Source organism: Lathyrus oleraceus, chromosome 5 (assembly GCF_024323335.1).
Source record: "Lathyrus oleraceus cultivar Zhongwan6 chromosome 5, CAAS_Psat_ZW6_1.0, whole genome shotgun sequence".
In the NCBI taxonomy this organism is placed as follows: domain Eukaryota; kingdom Viridiplantae; phylum Streptophyta; class Magnoliopsida; order Fabales; family Fabaceae; genus Lathyrus; species Lathyrus oleraceus.
Window position 1 is genome coordinate 383,741,013 of NC_066583.1, and position 20,349 is coordinate 383,761,361.

The 20,349-nt window shown below is 38.2% G+C and overlaps 1 non-coding gene across 1 annotated transcript; it reads left to right on the top strand.

The window, feature by feature from the left end:
- Nucleotides 1-7,884: 7,884 nt before the first annotated feature.
- Nucleotides 7,885-7,991, top strand: LOC127088378 (small nucleolar RNA R71). The gene has a single exon (XR_007790216.1). It is a non-coding gene; the product is annotated as a small nucleolar RNA R71 (small nucleolar RNA).
- Nucleotides 7,992-20,349: the final 12,358 nt, after the last annotated feature.

Sequence of the window (20,349 nt, forward strand, 5' to 3'; positions counted from 1 at the left end):
CCTCTCATAACTTCCTGATTGTCACCATTTGTCACAATGCACAGCTCCTTAGTAAACTGAACATGAAAACCTTGATCACACAGCTGACTTATGCTGATGAGGTTTGCAGTTAGTCCTCTTACTAACAGCACATTGTTCAGTTTTGGCACTCCAGAACAGTCCAGTTTGCCCACACCTCTGATTTTTCCTTTGGCACCATCACCAAAAGTCACATAGCTGGTGGTGTGAGGTTGGATGTCTACCAGTAGATTTTCCATACCAGTCATATGTCTTGAGCATCCACTGTCAAAGTACCAGTCTTCTCTGGAAGAAGCCCTTAGGGCAGTGTGTGCTATCCTAGCATACCATTGTTGCTTCTTAATGGGAACACATCGCTTACGTGTTTTATGCTTAGGTCTGACATGTGAGGCTCTATTAGGGAAGCCATGAATCCAGTAGCAGAAGGCTTTTATATGTCCAAGCCTGCCACAGTGGTGACACCTCCAATTCTGGTATATTCTCTTCTGATGATCATTCATCCTAGCTCCTCGATGTTGAGACATTGGCTTTGACATCTGCTTGAACTTCTGAACTCTAGCCTTTGGGCGTTTGTGTTCAGCTCTTTTTCCAAATCCTAGCCCAGATTTGGTTCCAGACTGCTGTCCCACCTTTAGAATTTCTTCCAAGGTGTCAGTTCCCTTATTCATCATTCTGATGGATTTGGTCATCTGGTTCAGCTTGGAGGTCAGCAGGGCTATCTCATCATTTAGCCCCTCTATGGTAGACATTTGCTTCTGTCTCTCATCTTCCAGTTCCTTGATGAGTTTCTTCTGCTTTTCTCCTTGTGCACGCACTTCAGCACTGGTGGTACACAGCTTCTTATATGCTGCAGCAAGTTCATCAAATGTCAGCTCATCTGCACTTGTGTCATCTTTAGAGACACACACACTGGTTAGTGCAGTGACATGTTTGGCAGATTCTCCTTCAGATTCACTTTCAGAATCTCCTTCAGACCATGTGATAGCTAGCCCCTTATTTTGCAATTTGAGGTAAGTAGGGCATTCAGCTCTGACGTGTCCATACCCTTCACAGCCATGACACTGGATTCCCTTCCCATGGTTGAACTTCTCCTCAGAAGTTGATCTTTTCTTAATGTCAGTCGGGATGTTCTTGACATTAGGTCTCCCTCTTTGATCAATCTTCTTCATGAACTTGTTGAACTGCCTCCCAAGCATGGCTAAGGCTTCTGATATACTTTCATCACCTCCTGTATATCCTTCTTCTGACTCCTCTTCAGCATTTGATATAAAGGCTATGCTTTTCTTCTTCTCAGCATACTCACCTAAGCCCATTTCAAAGGTTTGGAGAGAACCAATGAGCTCATCTACCTTCATATTGCTGATGTCCTGAGCCTCCTCTATGGCAGTGACCTTCATAGCAAACCTCTTAGGCAAGGACCTGAGAATCTTTCTTACAAGTTTCTCTTCAGTCATTTTCTCACCTAGTCCACCAGAGGTGTTTGCAATTTCAAGAATATTCATGTGAAAGTCATGAATAGTCTCCTCCTCTTTCATCCTCAGATTTTCAAACTTGGTTGTCAACATCTGAAGTTTGGACATCTTCACCTTGGAAGTACCTTCATGAGTTACCTTGAGGGTATCCCAAACTTCCTTAGCTAGTTCACAATGGTGCACCAGCCTGAAGATGTTCTTAGTGATTCCATTGAACAGTGCATTCAATGCTTTGGAGTTTCCAAGAGCTAATGCCTCTTGTTCCTTGTCCCAATCTTCTTCGGGAATCTGCACACTGACTCCATCTTCACCAGTCCTCGTTGGATGTTCCCATCCCTTGTTGACAGCTCTCCAGACTTTGCTGTCTAGAGACCTTAAGAAGGCTATCATGCGAGGCTTCCAGTCATCATAATTAGATCCATCCAACAAGGGTGGTCTGTTTGAGTGTCCTAAATCCTTGTCCATGGTACTAGAAAGTAACTTCCCTAGATCTCACCCAGAACTTCACAGGCAGGGTGCCTGCTCTGATGCCAATTGAAATTCTAGTTATCAGACTTTGGATGTCACACTGGTTGTTATGACATCCAATTCTGCACAGACAGGGATTATGCCGAACTTAATAGTAAGTGCAGTAAATAACACAAGTAATTGTTCACCCAGTTCAGTCCAACATGACCTACATCTGGGGGCTACCAAGCCAGGGAGGAAATCCACTATTAGTAGTATCAATTCAAAGCTAAACTCACCCGTTTACAACTTATCACTTAATCCCTACCCAATGCAATTTCAATCTTAACCTAAGATCAGAGTTCCTACTCACTCCCCCTCAATCACCTCAGTGATATTAAAGACACTTTGAAGTCACACTTCAAAAACAACTCTTGATTATGCTTCACAGCTTAAATCAAGATACACAGCACTCACGCTTAAAAGCTTTGAGTGACACAACACTTACAACTCAATGAACACCCTATGCCAAAGCAATCATCTACTTGATAATGGCTTGGCTTACAAGATACGTCTAATACAAGACACACAAAATACAGCAGTGAAGTATGATGGACACACTGACTCTTCACGCTTCAAAATCCCCGAGACTGAATGAAGGAATGCCTTCCTTTTTATATTGCAGCACCTGGGCTTTTGCACCTGTATTTTCCTGAATTTTAGGTCACACACGTTCCCTCAAATTCAACATTTAGGTTGCTAACAAATAGGCTATTTGTTAGGTTCATTGAATGTAGCTTGGTTGTTGATTTCCTGGATTTTCTCTCAGTTGTTGAATCCCTAAAGAATAGCCTGAGAAAAAGCTGAAACAGAAAACTGAACAACCTACAATTTAGCATATGCTGTCAGGCACGAATGTCACGACATTCAGCTTGACATCAAGGTCCATATGCTGAGTCTGTTTTTCAGAAAACAGACTGTACAATTTACTGACCTGTACATGATCAAACTGACCATACTACAGTAACAGCTTACATTAGTAAATGTCAAAGTGTCCAACTTAACATTTACACATTTGGCCTTAAGTTAGTTTTGTTATTCTCTTGAAGAACAAACTAAGTTATATGCTGAAGTATAGCAGAACACCACTCTGCCTAATCTTCACCAGCTGCTGTTAATGATGAATGTCACAACATCCAGTTTGACATTCAGTCAGTAGGCCTTATGCCAGGTCTGGTTCTTCCTTGATAACCAGACTGCAAATGAATACTAAGTTCTAACAGAACTTCTGTTCCTTAGTATCTGTTGACAGGAATGAATGTCACAGCATTCAATAGTCTTGTGTTAGCTAGTCCTGCAGTAACTACAATGTAGTCACACTTACATGTCATGACATCAGTCAAGACATTAGTGTTTTACCATATAATGCAGCCAATTAAACACCTACATTAACCTTATTTGGATTCTCATAGGCAGATTTCCTAAGTTCTTCTAATTTATGAATGTCCAGGGTACGCTTTTCTCCAGCGGCTAGGTAGTCTAAATTCAAAGTTTTAATGGCCCAATAGGCTTTATGCTCTAATTCGAATGGTAAGTGACATGATTTTCCATAAACTAGTTGGTAAGGGGTAGTTCCTATAGGGGTTTTGAAAGCGGTTCTATAGGCCCATAATGCTTCTTGAAGCTTCTGTGACCAGTCTCTCCTAGAAATAGAAACAGTTTTCTCTAGGATTTGTTTTATCTCCCTATTAGATACTTCTACTTGGCCACTAGTTTGTGGGTGGTACGGTGTTGCTACTCTATGCCTAACTCCATATTTTCTTAAAAGTTTTTCAAATATTCTCGATATAAAGTGTGATCCTCCATCGCTTATGACTAAACGTGGTGTTCCAAAGGGAATATATAGTTTTTAAATAGTTTGATTACTACCCTAGTGTCGTTTGTGGGTGCAGCTATAGCTTCAATCCACTTAGACACATAGTCTATAGCTACTAAGATATACCTATTTCCTAAGGATGGTGGAAAAGGTCCCATGAAATCTATACCCCATACGTTCAAGAGTTCTACTTCCTGAATGTTTCTTAGAGGCATTTCATCACGTCTTGAAATGTTTCCAGTGCGTTGGCATCTATCACACTTGACAATGAAAGCATAGACATCACGCCACATGGTAGGCCAGAATAGGCCATCTTGAAGAATCTTGGCGTATGTCTTAGAGGTGCTCGCATGTCCACCATAAGGTGCAGAATGTCAATGCTCGCTAATATTATTTACCTCTTCTTCTGGAACGCAACGGCGAAAAATGCCATCTTTACCCCTTTTGAAAAGGAGTGGTTCATCCCAATAGAAGTTTCTCACATCATGGAAGAATTTCTTCTTGCGGTGTTAGTCAAGATCAGGGGGTACTATATCAGCAGCTAGGTAATTAACGAAATCTGCATACCAGGGTACGTTATTTATTGTAAAGGAATTTTGGGGGTGCTCATAAGGATCTAGGTTATTGTCTTCAATGGTTTCTACTTTAGCTATCAGTCTATCATAGGCGAAATCATCGTTTATGGGTACTAGTTCAGGTTTTAGATGTTCTAGCCTAGAAAGGTGATCGGCTACTACATTTTAAGTGCCTTTTTTATCTCTTATATCTAAATCAAACTCTTGTAGTAATAGAATCTATTGGAGTAACCTGGGCTTGGCATCTTTTTTACTTAATAGGTAACGAATGGCAGTATGATCGGTGTAAACAATAATTTTTGCTCCTACTAGATAAGATCTAAATTTGTCTATAGCGAAAACTACAGCGAGTAATTCTTTTTCGGTTGTTGCGTAATTAAGTTGGGCAGCATCTAGGGTTCTACTGGCATAATAAATGGCATGTAATTTTTTATCTTTCCTTTGTCCTAGAACGGCTCAAACTGCATAATCACTAGCATCGCACATTATCTCAAAAGGTTCCGACCAATCGTGCGGTTTCATAATGGGTGCAGAGATTAATGCTTGCTTTAAAATATTAAATGCGTCATTACATTTTTCGTCGAAAATGAATTCAACATCTTTCATTAAAAGTCCGGTTAAAGGTTTAGTTATTTTGGAGAAGTCCTTAATAAAACGCCGGTAAAATCCAGCGTGTCCAAGAAAGCTTCGGACTTCTCTGATGGTTTTTGGTGGTTTTAGGTTTTCTATAACTTCTATTTTAGCTTTATCTACCTCTATACCTTTTTCGGAAACTATATGTCCTAAAACTATTCCTTCGGTCACCATGAAATGACATATTTCCCAATTTAGCACGAGGTTCACCTCCACGCATCTCTCCAGGATTTTCTCAAGGTTAGCAAGACAATTGTGAAAATTGAATCCGCAAACCGAGAAATCGTCCATAAACACTTCCATGATACCATCTAGGTAATCTGCGAAGATTGACATCATACAGCGTTGGAAAGTAGCTGGGGCGTTACAGAGGCCGAAAGGCATTCGTCTGTAGGCAAAGGTTCCATAGGGGCATGTAAAGGTAGTTTTTTCTTGATCTTCTGGGTGAATAGGTATTTGGAAGAATCCATAGTATCCATCTAAATAACAGAAGTAAGAGTGTTTGGCTAGACGCTCCAACATCTGGTCTATGAATGGTAAAGGGAAATGATCCTTCCTAGTTGCTTTATTTAATTTTCTACAATCTATACACATCCGTCATCCTCCTTCTAAACGTTTTGCTACGTGTTCGCCTTTATCGTTTTGCCCGACTGTGATGCCTCCCTTTTTAGGTACCACATGCACAGGTCTGACCCACTTACTATCCGAGATCTGATAGATTATACCTGCCTCAAGTAACTTAAGAACTTCCTTCTTAACAACATCACTCATTATAGGGTTTATTCTTCTCTGATGCTCCCTAGAGGGTTTTGAATCTTCTTCGAGCGAAATCCGATGCATGCATACGGATGGGCTTATACCTTTCAGGTCAGAGATATTATATCCTAAGGTTGAGGGATATCTTCGTAAAACGTCTAAAAGTTGGTTCGTCTCCTCTTGGCTCAAGGTAGCACTGACTATAACTGGGCGGTTCATCTTTTCATCGAGGAACTCATATCTCAGGTTCTTAGGCAGTTCCTTAAGTTCTAATGTTGGTTTCTTAGGGCATGGCATAGGATCTGGGGTAAGGTATAAACATTCGTAAAGGTTATCATCGATGTAAGGTTCTTTAAAGTCATCATCTTCCTTTATGGGGGTTGATGGTAACTTGATTGTTTTTATAATTTCTTTTTGTTCTAATTCTCTCACACATTCATCAATGATATCTAAGGCATAACACGAGTCTCCCATCACAGGTGCCATAAGATATTTCGAAAGTATAAATTCTATTTTCTCATCACCTACCTCAAATGTCAACTTTCCTTTCTTGACATCTATTATGGCTCCTGCAGTCGATAAGAATGGTCTACCTAGAAGGACTGGTATATCATTGTCCTCTTTGATGTCCATGACGACAAAATCAGTAGGGATAAATAGTTGACCTATCCTAACAGGAACATCTTCTAGAATGCCTATCGGATATTTGACAGATCTATCGGCTAACTGAAGTGACATCTCAGTGGGTCGTAATTCTCCTAAGTTTAACCTCTCACAAACTGCTAAAGGCATTAAACTCACACTAGCTCCTAAGTCTAGAAAAGCTTTTTCGATGACATGATTACCCAAACGGCAAGGAATGGAGAAATTTCCAGGGTCTTTATCTTTCTTTGCTAATTTGTCCTCGGAAATAGCATTACATTCCAAAGGCTTCGGATCGTCAAGTCTACGTTTGTTGGTAAGGATGTCTTTGAGAAACTTTGCACCAGAAGGTATTTGGGTGATGGCTTCTGTGAAAGGGATTTCTACATGAAGTTTTTCTATAACTTTAATAAATTTTTGGTACTGTTTATTGATCTGGGTTTGTTTGAGTCTTTGGGGATATGGTATAGGTGGTTTATATGGTGGGGGCGGTACGTAAATTTTATCTTTAGGTTCTTCTCCTTTCTCTCGACCTTCCTGGTTTTCAGATTCCTCTGGTTCCTTTACTTCGTCCGGGGGTTTGGTACATTCCTTAGAAGTTTCGGGTTCACTTAATCTTGAGTTTGGTGGCTCATCATAAGCATTCCCACTTCTTAGGGTAATGGCATTGGCTTGTCCTCTCGGATTTTGCTGAGGTTGTCCAGGGAATTGTCCTCCAGGTGTAGTCTGAGGGGCTTGGCTTAAAGCTACCTGAGAGATATGGGTTTCAAGCATCTTGGTATGAGTAACTATTTGGTCAACCTTGGTTCCTAACTGAGTAATCAATTCGTTAACATGAATGTTTTGATTCATGAACTCCTTGTTTTGTTGGGTTTGAGCGGTGATAAAACTTTCCATAATTTTCTCAAGGCTCGGATTTGGTGGTACAGGTTGCATAGGTTGATTTGATCTAGGGGCTTGATAACTAGGTCTCGGAGGTGCATTATTTTGGATAGGGTTATCGTTTTTATAGGAGAAGTTCGGGTGATTCCTCCATCCAGGGTTATAGGTATTCGAATATGGGTTCCCTTGGGTGTAGTTCACTTGCTCGGAGTGGGTTTCGTTCAATAGACTGCATTCTGCGGATTGTTGTCCTTGGGTTCCACATATCTCACAATCCGACGAAACTGCGGCTACAGTATTCGGGTTCGTGCACATATGCTCGACCTTAAGGGCTAATGCGTCCATTTTAGCCTGCATCATGTCTATAGAGCTTAGTTCATGCACTCCTCCTTGGGCTTCCTTTTTCTCAACTGTCGCTCGTTCGACTCCCCATGATTGATGGTTTTGGGCCATGTCTTCGATGAGGGCACTAGCTTCAGGATAAGGTTTGTTCATCAGAGCACCGCCTGCGGCAGCGTCGATGGTCATCTTTGTGTTATAATGAAGTCCATTATAGAAGGTTTGAATGATTAACCGGTTTTCTAAACCATGATGTGGGCATGCTCGTAACAACTCTTTATATCTCTCCCAAGCTTCGAACAGCGATTCTCCATGGTTTTGGGTAAATCTAGTTATATGGTTTCGAAGAACAGCGGTCTTACTCGGGGGAAAATATCTAGCAAGAAAAACTCTTCTAAGGTTATCCCAAGTCGTAATGGAATTGGGTGGAAGGGAATCTAACCATGATAGGGCTTTATCTCTGAGAGAAAAAGGGAATAATCTTAAACGTATTGCCTTAGGAGAAGCTCCATTGGTTTTAAAAGTATCTGCTAATTGAAGAAATATTTTTAAATGTTGGTTAGGGTTCTCGGTAGCGAGACCCGCGAATTGTCTTTGTTGCACTAGTTGCAACAGGGATGGTTTAAGTTCAAAATTATTAGCTGGGATGATTGGGTTTACTATACTAGAACTAGGTTCTTCGTTAGATGGTTGAGCGAAGTCCTTAAGAGGTCTTTGGTTTTGATCTTCGGCCATAGCTCTCTTAATTCTATGAAAGAATAAACGTGCGCGAGCGTAACGTTCAGGTTCCGCCAGAGGGTATACTAAGCTTAAACTTCCGGTGCTGCGAGTTCTTCGCATCGACCGGCGGGAAATAACCTAAGTCTAAACGATATAACAACAGGAAAATGAAATTTGACGAAATTGGTCCCCGGCAACGGCGCTAAAAACTTGATGCGTTGGAAAACTTGATGTTCGCAAGTATACGAACGCGCCAGAGTAATATAAAAGATTATCGTATCCACAGAGACCAAGTGTCAATCTATCGTTATCTGTCGTTATGGTGTTTATCAAAGGCGGTCAAAATAAGTGTTTTGTAGTGCGCAATAAAAAGTAAAGTATTGAAATAGAATATAATTAATAAAGACAGGGTCGAATGTAATTCACGTAATCAATTGATAATTCAAGTACTTGCTAATAGAACTACTTATGGGCAATGTTTCCTACTTTGAAAAGAACTAATTTAACAGGAACTGTCGCTTTCGCGTATTTAGAACCGATTTGTACTCCCTAATCAAACCCTCTTATTGTCACTTATAAAAAGGTGCGCATTGCGTTAGAGTAGTAAACCTATTTTTAAGAAATATAGTATCTTGACTAAGTTGAAAAGTATTATAACCTGGATTTCTTAACCAAAAGAGGTTCTTACGAACCAGACTCTAAACTTATAAACGCGTCCGAAAATAGTTTTAAAATCTCTTTTCTTCTTAATGTTAAAAACTCCTAATGAACTAGACAAAGCGCTTTCGCTGTTTTTGAAATAGTTAAAAACAATTAAGTTTATAAAGACGTTGGACGACTTTCGATCTTACCCAACGGAATTGAAGTGCGGGAAAACTTAAGTTGAAAGTTAAAATAGCCCTTTAAGTGTTTCTACGAACAATTGTACGGATTACTGGTTTAATCACGATCCTTACATTCTAGCCTTATAAATTTAGCTAGACATGGTAAAGTAAAAGTGCATTAAAATAAATAAAAGTAGTGCGAGTGCGGAAAGTAAATAAAAGTAGTGCGAGTGCGGAAAGTAAATAATTTAAAGCGAGTGCGAAGAAATAAATAAAGTAAAGCGAGTGCGGGAAATAAGTAAAGTAAAGCGAGTGCGAGAAATAAATAAAGTAAAGCGAGTGCGGGAAATAAATAAAGTAAAAGCGAGTGCGGGAAATAAATAAAGTAAAGGCGAGTAATAAAAACCTGCTCCAATTGGAGGGCTGAGTAAATTTCAATGCGGAAAAGAAAATGGCGGCAGGATTAACTTCCTTTCAAAGTGCTCCAAACTCGATTACAGACTCTATCACAGACTTGATGACACAATTGTGGTAACACTCCAATGCGAAGCGATTACCACTATAAAATACTGAATATAGGCCTAAGTGAAACAAAGTTGCTTCTGAGTTTGCCTCTGCTCTAAGTTTGGATGATTGTAAAACTGAATTCGCGTTTCTATTTATAAGCAAATAAAAAAGGTGGAATTGACTTGGATGCCCTTCAACTTGAAAATAGAGGAAACCGTTTCCTTCTTGTGGCGCCCGCCACAAGGCTATGGCGCCCGCCACAAGCACAAAGTGGGGCGCGTTAGTGGATGAAGTGGGGAAACGTGGGAGTTGAGGAAGTTGGACTTGGACACGTCATGGCTTGGTCTGTGGCGCCCGCCAAGGGGTAGGCCATAAGCACAAAATGCTGAATTTTAGGGTTTTTAGCCCTTTTTCACTCCTTTTCTCGATCGGGGCTCCGATTAAAGTAAAAACCTGTAAACAAAGAAAAACATAGCAATAACACAATAAAATGATAATAAAACAACTAAAATGCATGTGAAATTGGAGTCAAAAATACGTAAATTTTAGTGTGATCAATGTCCCAAGCTGAAGAAAAACAGACCTAAGAAGAAAGACTTCAAAGGAAAGAAGAAGGGTATGATGGATACTTGTGATGATTATGAATCCTCAAAAGATGACTCTGAGAAAGAGCAAGCTAATGTAGCACTGATGGCATGCACATAATCTCCTGCAGAGAAGATTCAATCAGAATCAGAATTTGAGTCAAACTCTGAAGAGGTATTCACTGAACTCTCTTGCTCTGAACTTGAACCCAATTTAATAGAACTTATGGATAAGTATAATAAGCTTCTGAACAACTACAATGATATGAAAAAGGTTCATGTATCTGAGAAATATTTCTTAAGTTTAAATGAAGAAAACTTTATTTTGAAAAATGATAACTCTATGCTTCAGAGTAAGAATTCCAAAATTGAGAAGGAAAATCTTTCAAAAGCTTCTAAAGGCTCTGATGATGTCATTAATAAATATGACAAATAATTCCAGAAATTTCTTGCTAGAAGCATAAATAGGAGCATAATGACTTCAATAATTTATGGCGTAAGCAGAAACAGAACAAGATGAATTGGTTATGATTCTGATGAAGAATTTACTTCTGAAAAAGATGATAAACCAAAAACTCTTAATTCCCATTTTGTCTCTTATGGTAAAGAAAAAGCTCATTCCCATTTCAACTATAAATACATGTATGATTATCCTGCATAGAAGCTCATGTTTGTTAAAAACTATGGGAAGACTAACCAAAAAGGATCCAAAAATTTATGGGTACCTAAGAATAAGATTATCGATGTTGCAGAAATCCTTAGCAATGCAATTAAGACAACAACCATGGTACCTGGACTCTAGATGCTCACGATACCTGATGGGAAGAAGGCATACATTCTAAATCCTGGAAGATAAGCTTGGAGGCGTCGTTGGTTTAAGAGGTGATCAAAAAGGGAAGATCATTGGCTCCAAAACAATAGGTAACCGTTATCTCTCTTATATTACTAATTTTTTATTACTTGAAGGATTAATGCATACCCTGCTATCCATAAGTCAATTAAGTGACAATGTTTATGACTTTATTTATAATCAATAGTCATGTGAAGCTGTCAGTGAGAAGGATGACTCAGTTCTTTTCAATGGAAAGAGGAAGAAAAACATTTACAAACCTAGGCTTTCTGATTTAAAAAGTCAAAACGTAAAATTTCTAATGCCTGTAAATGAAGAGCAATGGACGTGGCATAGATGATTGGGCCATGTTAGCATGAGAAGGATTTATCTTCTAAATAAGCTTAATTTAGTCAGAGGCCTACCAAATCTGAAGTTCTCTTCAGATGCTCTTTGTGAAGCATGTCAAATAGGAAAGTTTTCTAAAAAACTTCTTTCAAAGAAAAACAATGTTGTTTCCACCTCCAAACCATTGGAACTTCTGCATATTGACCTTTTTGGACTAGTGAAAACTGCTTTCGTCAATGGTAAGAAGTATTGAATAGTCATTGTTAATGACTATAGCAGATGGACATGGGTTAACTTTCTAAGACGCAAGGATGAGTTACATTTTGTGTTTTCTACCTTCTACTCTCAAGTGTAAAATGAGAAGGATCTCAGAATTGTTAAAGTCAAAAGTGATCATGGTGGAGAATTTGAAAATAAATATTTTGAAATACGTTTTAATAAAAATGGCATTTCCCATGATTTCTCCTATCCTAGAACTCCACAACAAAATAGATTTGTAGAGAGGAATAATAGTACTTTGCAAGAAATGGCTAGAACCATGACCAATGAGACAAATGTGTCAGAGGCAGTCAACATAATGTGTTACGTTCAGAACATGATCTCTATAAGACCTATTCTGGTAAGGCTCCCTATGAATTGTGGAAGAATCAAAAGACCAACATTTCATATTTTCATCCTATTGGATGTTCTTGTTTTATTTTGAACACTAAGGACAATCTGAATAAGTTTGATTCTAAGGCAAAACAGTTTATTATGTTAGGATACTTTGAGCCCTCTAAAGGCTATAGAGTATACAATCCAGAATCACAAATTGTTGAGGAATCAATTAATGTTAAAATTAATGATAAGATTGACCCTGAAAAGTGAAATATAGTTGAGAAGTTTGCAGATCTGGAGATCACATATTCAAGTTCTAAAGGTAAAAATCCAAAAGCAAAATATGCTGAGGCAAAAGACTTTGAAACTACTCAACCATAAGTTGTTGAAGTTCAGACTCCTCTAAGGAAGCACATACAAAGATCTTCACACTCTGAAGAATGGATTATGGGTGATAAATCTAAACTAGTCAGAACTAGATCCTCATTCAAACCTTATGAAGAAACGCTTATGGGTTTGGTGTCCCTCGTGGAGCCTACATCAGTTGATGATGTGTTTCTAGACACGAAGTGGATTTTGGCTATGTAAGAAAAACTCAATAAGTTCTCCAGAAATGACGTGTGGGATCATGTGACAAAACCCAAAGGAACTCATGTTATTGAGACAAAGTGGGTCTTCAGAAACAAGTTAGATGAACAATGAGAGGTAGTAAGAGACAAGTATAGACTGACTGCACAAGGCTATAGTCAACAATAGGGGATTGACTCTACTGAGACCTTTCCACCAATTGTCCGATTAGAGTCTATTTGTCTCTTAATTCATTTTGATGTTAATCATAACATCATCTGGTATTAGATGGATGTTAAGAGTGCATTTCTGAGTGGTTACATAATTGAAGAAGTGTATGTACACTATCCTCCTAGTTTTTAAAATCATAAAAACCCATATTTTGTTTTCAAACTTAAGAAATCATTGTATGGTCTGAAACAAGCTCCTAAAGGATGGTATGAAAGACTAAGCAATTTTCTTTTAGAAAATGATTTCACCAAAGGGAAGGTTGACACAACATTTTTTTGTAAAACATTCAAAAATGATATTCTCATTGTTAAAATATATGTGGATAATATCATATTCAGTTATGCTAATGCTACTTTGTACGATAAATTTACTAAGTCTATGCAAGCAAAATTTGAGATGAGTCTGATGGGAGAACTTAAGCTCTTTTTAGGAATTCATATTAATCGAAGTCCAAAAGGAACATATATCCATCAGATTAAATATACTAAAGGACATCTGAAGAAGTTTGACATGTCAGAATGCAAGATAGCAAAGACTCTTATGCATCCTACATGTATCCTTGAGAAGGATGAGGTAAGTACAAAGGTAGAGAAAAAGGTAAACAGAGGTATGATTGGTTCTTGTAAGACCCTAATTTTGACCCCTAAGATCCCTCATTCCATCTCATAGCTTTGCATTGGCATTGGGATCACACCTTGGTATCCTCCTCACCTATCATTCATTGGGTTTGCATTGGGAGATATTACCAAGCATATTTTATTGTATCTTACTTTATTTTATTTGTTTACTAACCAAAATACAAAAATATATCTTGTATAGCTTTGGTTCTTTTGTAGGTAGTGTGTGTGTCCATTTATGCCTCACCAAGCCCACAACTAGGGCTTTAGACCCTCAATGCAAGAGATCAAGCAAGAAAACGCCCATATTGGTTCCAAACATCATATATGGATCCCCATGTTCTTAATTTGTCATTTTTATCAAGAGTTCATCAAGAGTTTGAAGCTTGTTTGTCAAGCAAGCCCTAATGCATTTGGGTATCTTGTGTGCCTTTCTCAACAAGTTTCTTCAAAATTTCGTCAAATATATCAAGTTATACTTCATTTTCAATCATCATAAGCATATATAATCCTCCATGATCCCCTAATATCAAAGGAACTTCAAGTGTGCAAGTTGATTCAACGAAGTTGACCAGAAAAGTCAACTAGTCAAATCTAGGGTTCCCTAGACCCTATATCCTACAGTGTTTGTCATATGAAAATTATTCCAAGAGAGAATCTACTCCTTATGACATTACAAACAACTTTCATGTTTACATTAAGAGCTAACTTTTCTTGGAAAGTCAGTTTTTATGGTGAACGATTATAGGTCATTTCGTTTGTGCCCTAGATAGAAGGTCCACTTCCAAGAACCATGAATTCCTAAATTTTAATGATATAAAGATTATACAAGTGTCATGATTAATTTCATGATGTCTTATTCAACGTTTATTCTTTGAGAAAGATCAAATTCCACTTTCAAGGTCATGTACCCTGAGGAAACATTATAGGTCCATTTTGATCCTCATCATTGAACAAGCAATTTTCCTCAACTTCTAAAATCCATAACTCCATCATTCAAACTCTAAATGGTGTCAAAATTTTGATAAAATTGAATATAATTGGAAGGTATACCACTTTGTAGAAGGAACCAAAGTCATTTAAAGCTCACATCAAAAGTTATTCAAGGTGGAAAGAGGGTTCATTTGACTTTTAACTTAGAAATATTTCTATGTATGTTTGATACCTCCATCTTCAAGGCCATAATTCACCAGGTTCCATGCTTCAAATTGAAAAATTCCCAACATCAAAGTTGTTCCCTATGATGATATATTTTCAAAGAGTCCAAGATCACTTCATTCGGATAAGAATTGAAGGACTTGCGAATTTTGCAGGCATCAAACTCCAAACTTGGAACAACTTCGCATGGCCTTATATGATGACCTTAGTAGCATTTTGGCATGAATTTGAGTGGATTGCAATCATCATTTGGGCCTGAACACATGCCCATTCACCCATGCAACTTTGAATTATTATTTTTTGTTGAAATTTGGAATGGTGTGGAAATCATTTCATGAGCCTATAAACTGAAGTGCATTGCCTCAGATTGAAGGAAGACCCTTTCCCCAACTTTGCTAATCAATCCCATAAACTCAGAATATAGAATACCTTGAGGATTTCACTTGAAATAGAGTTTTTGTTTAACTCAATATTGTGAATAAAAACTCCAAGGATTCATTGCCATTTTCATTCCATTGGACTTCTGCAAGCAAGAGGAAGAGAAATCAAGTGGAATCGCATCAAGAATTAAGCTCCAAAGCTGCTTCCCGAAGGTGATTTTTCTCCCTTTTCATCTCTTCTTTTCTCCCTTAATTTTTAAGATCTGGACTCAATTTTGTGATGGTTGAATTCCTACCAATGTAGGCAATGTTTCTGAGTTGTTTTAAGCTTGAACCGAAGCAACTCAGATTGAGCACCTCAATTTTCATCTCCACTTTTCTGATTATGGAGTGAGAGATGAAAGAATTAGAGGTGATATTCATGATCCTTGCATTTTTATCTTTATAATGGTATACGATCCATGAATTTTTGTGTAACTTTGGTCTAACTAGTCTCGTGACCCTCATCGGAGAAGATGACCGGAGCTAGGTCCGATGGTGTTGTGGCGTGTTCCTCACCCTCAAATATTCATTCCATCTTCTAATCTGGACCATTGTTTTAATTACCAGTTGTGTTGATGTGTTGTGTGAGGCATTGGTGGAACGCGCGCGCGTGTCCATCAGATATGCCACCTCAACTGATGAGGGAGATCTGATGGCTCTTGTTTTTTCTAATTTATTTTAGTTTCTAAATTAATTTTTAAATATTATGATAAATCCCTTGGCCATTTCTTTGGTGTTTTGAAGGGATTTTAGGTTTTTGACCTTTAAAATTTTATTTTCTTCATTTTAAAAATGTTTTAAAATTGATTTAATGTTTTGTTGAGCTTTTATATTGACATTGTTTTGACCTTACTTCTGTTTGGCCTTGGTCTTGATTGAATTGGACCTTGATTTGGTCCATACCAAGTGATTTAAGGGGGTTGATGAAGTTGAAACTTCATCCCTCAAGTTGAATGTAAGGTATTGATCATGTAAGGTTCATCCCTTGACCAATTTGGGATTTGTTTCATTTCATTTCTCCCTCTCTATATCATTTCATCCCCAACCCTCTCATGGCCAATGACTTCTTATGGATCATGTGCTAGTTGATCCATCACTGACCTTGTGTTAGATGAATTAACATAAGCTTGATTGAGATAGGCCCATCCCCTTTTGTTTTTGTGTGTGGTATGCTTTAGGAGCTTAGTCTTGGATACCTTGTCTCTAGCATGCATTAACACTAATATTATTATTGACCGGCCTCAGATAGTTGTGACTTCTACATAAGTCCAATTACGATTGCTTATTATAGCGCTAAATTTGTCCCAAAGGCAATAACATTTTTGTAAGTGAGATTGTAAGTATCCTATTCCTCATGGTATTGTATGAAATTTTGTTCCTTTTCCATTTGTGAGAGTTAATGGCATACTTGTTTATTTAATCCAAGTTGGAGCCATCCCTCTTAAATGTTGTAAAGCCCTCATTATCAATGGATGTTTGGTTGAGTATTCTCCGATTGAGAAAAAAAGATCTTTAAGCTTTTGCTAAAATCAATCCACCCATCTTTGAAATTTTTACCATGAACTACTAGGTTTTGATCCCTCATTTATGTTGGTACATAGGCATAAGACAAAAAGTCTTCCCAAGCACAAAATGTAAATAATGAATTCTTTTCTCATCCCCTCATTCTATTTTAAGCAAATATCTTTTCAACCAAAACACTTACACACAAAAAGGGCTCCCTAGGAGCACCTAGGACACTTTAGGTGTTAATACCTTCCCTCGGTGTAATCAACCCCTTATATATAATCTCTGACATTTTATTAGTTTTGATTTGAAAACTTCTTATCTTTGGGTTTTCCTCGTACTTTCTCCCTTTACCTTTGGAAATAATAAATGCGATGTGGAGACTCTGGTTTTATTGACGTTGAGTTAACCAATACCTCAATGGTTATGAATTTACCGCTAAAGAAAAAAGTGGCGACTCTGCTGGGGAAGTAGTTCCAAGTGGGTTTAGCCTACTTTTTGTGTGTATTAAATTGGTGATTATTGATGTTTGTATATTTGTATATATTGTATGTGTGATATTTTATGTCTGAATCTGCTTGGTGATCTCTGTGTGATGAGATAAGTTATATACCCGAACTTGAATGCAATCTAAGATAAGATGGTGGGTATAGTCATGTTGGTTTTGATGGAGTTATTCTTGAAAGAGTTGACTTGAGATCCCCCACTCAGTGGAGACCCCTTTAGAGTTACTGGTGTCACACGAGCAAGTCATGGATAAGCACTACTTTCTCCGATCTGAGAGTCCGAGAAGCTGAGGACCGTAGAACATTTAACCCAACTTGGCCTATTTTAGGACGTAGTGCGGAGACTATTCAAGTGTAGACTTGATAATAGTTGTTACACGATACTACACTCAGACGAGTTTCACTTGAGAATACTATGGTTGATGAGTCAGTCATCCAAACCTATAGTATCCGATAGATGGGATGACGACTCTGGGAACTTTATATAACATGCTCTACAGGTTTTTATCCTTAATACACTCCTTTGGGATGGTTCTTAACCTAACTCCATGCTCGTGTCTCACAACAAACCCTTTGATTCTTGGTTGATCCGATCAGTTACCATCAATATCAATGGATCTTGGGTGTTGATAGGGTGAAAAATATAATCCACCAAAATGGATGATGGATCTTGACGATGACCTGATCCATCCCTTGGCCTTTGTTTGTGTTTGCCTTGTGTGTGATTATTGCATTCATACATACATGCACATCATAACATTCATCACAAAAATAAATTTCAAGGAACTAAGGTCGTGTTTGCAAATATTTTCAGACCATGGATTATGGACGAAGGAACACTAAGAAATATGGTTTCAGATGTCCAGATTTGAAAGAGTTAAGGAAGCTAGTATCCTTTGTAGTTGATCTTATGGATTTCAAAGAACCTCATGGGAAGTTTTTGTCTATATTGTCTACTTAGGTTGTTAAAGGAATTTTGAGCGTGTTGGTTTAGTTTTATGATCCTCCCTACCGGTGTTTCACCTTTCCCGATTATCAGCTTATGCCTATGTTGGAGGAGTATACCTATCTCTTAAGTATACCCGTATTTGACAAGGTTCCTTTCAGTGGATTAGAGGAGATTCCGAAATCCCAAGTTATAGTTGATGCTCTTCATTTGAAAAAGTATGAGATTGATGCAAATATGACGAAGAAAGGAGGTATCCAAGGTCTAACTTCTGAGTTTCTGATTGGGAGAGCTACCACTTTTGCTCAAGCTGGTAGTATAGACACCTTTGAGGCTATCTTCGTATTGCTTATCTATGGTCCAACTTTGTTCCCTAACATTGAAAACTTTGTCGATGTTAATGCCATTAGAATCTTCTTTATTGGGAATCATGTTCTGACTCTGCTGGGTGACACATATTTTTCTCTACATCTAAGGAATTCTAAAGGTAGTGGGGTAGTGAAGGGTATTGAAGTTGATCCTGCCAAGTTCAAAGAAACACAAGAAATGCCTGCGTCCACAATTGAGAAGCAAGTCAGAGGTTTTCTCAACCGCTTAAACTATATATCGAGATTCATATCTCACATGAGTGCCACGTGTGGGCCAATATTCAAGCTCGTTCAGAAAGGCGATCTTGTGATTGGACCGAGGATTTCCATAAAGCTTTTGACAATATTAAAGAATATCTTCTTGAGCCTCCGATTATGTCTCTACCTATTGAAGGAAGACCATTGATCATGTATTTGGTTGTGCTTGAAGAGAGTAAAGGCTGAATTCTTGGTCAGCAAGATGAATCTGGTCAGAAAGAGCATGTTATTTACTACCTCGGTAAGAAGTTCACCGATTGTGAGTCTCGGTACTCTATACTTGAGAAGACATGATGTGTTCTGGCTTGGGTTGCTAAGTGTCATGCGATAGTTTACGTTGAATCATACTACTTGGTTGAAATCCAAGATGGATCCAATCAAGTACATATTTGAAAAGTCTTCTTTAACTAGGAGGATTTCCTGTTGGAAGATGTTGTTATCTGAGTATGATATTGAATACCGAGCTCAGAAAGCGATTAAAGGTAGTGTCTTGGCTGACCATTTGGCTCACCAACCTATTGATGGTTATTAGTCAGTGCAGTTTGATTTCCCTGATGAAGAGATTTTGTATTTGAAGATGAAATATTATGATGAACCATTTTATGAAGAAGGGCTAGAACCTGGTTCTTGTTGGGGCATGGTATTTAATGGAGCTGTTAATTCACATGGTAATGGCACTAGGGTAGTGATTATTACTCCTAAAGGAACTCATTTTTCTATTTACAGCTAGATTAACCTTCAAATGTACGAATATTATGGCTGAGTAAGAAGCTGGCATTATGGGGCTCGAAGAAGCCATTGATCTTAGAATCAAATATCTCGACGTCTATGGAGCTTCAACTTTGGTTCTTAACCAGATCAAAGGTGAATGGGAGACAAATCAACCTGGTTTGATAACATATAGAGATTATGTGAGGAGAATATCAACTTTCTTTACAAAGGTTGAGTTTCATCTTATCCCTCGAGATGAAAATCGGATGATAGATGCTCTTGCAATGTTAGCTTCCATGATTATTGTGAATTTTTGGAATGAAGTTCCTAATCTGACTGTGATGCTCCTTGATAGGCCAACTCATGTGTTTGATATTGAAGAGATCAAATATGATAAGCCATGGTACCATGATATTCAGTGTTTCCTGCAAAATCAGATTGACCCACTTGGGGCATATTTGAAAAAGCAGAAGACTTTGAGAAGACTGGCTGGAAACTTCTACCTGAATGAGGATATGCTTTACAAGAGAAATTTCGATATGGTTTTCCTCAAATGCGCGGATAGACACGAAGCATACCTATTCATGACTGAAGTCCATGAAGGTTCCTTTGGTATTCATTCCAATGTACATGCAATGGCAAAAAAGATATTGAGAGCATGATACTATTGGCTGACAATGGAATCTGAATGTTGCAAATACATGAAGAAATACCACAAGTTTCAAATCTATACGGATAAGATCCATTTTCCTCCGACACTTTTGAATGTCATTTCCTCTCCATGGCTCTTCTCCATGTGGGGAATTGATATGATTGACATGATTGAGCCCAAAGCTCCAAATGGACATCAGTTTATTTTAGTGGTTATTGACTACTTCACGAAGTGGGTTGAAGAGGCATCGTACGCTAGTGTAACCAAGCAAGTTATTGTGAGGTTTATCAAGAATCAGATCATATGCCGGTATGGTGTGCCAAGTAAGATCATTACTGATAATGGATCGAACTTGAAT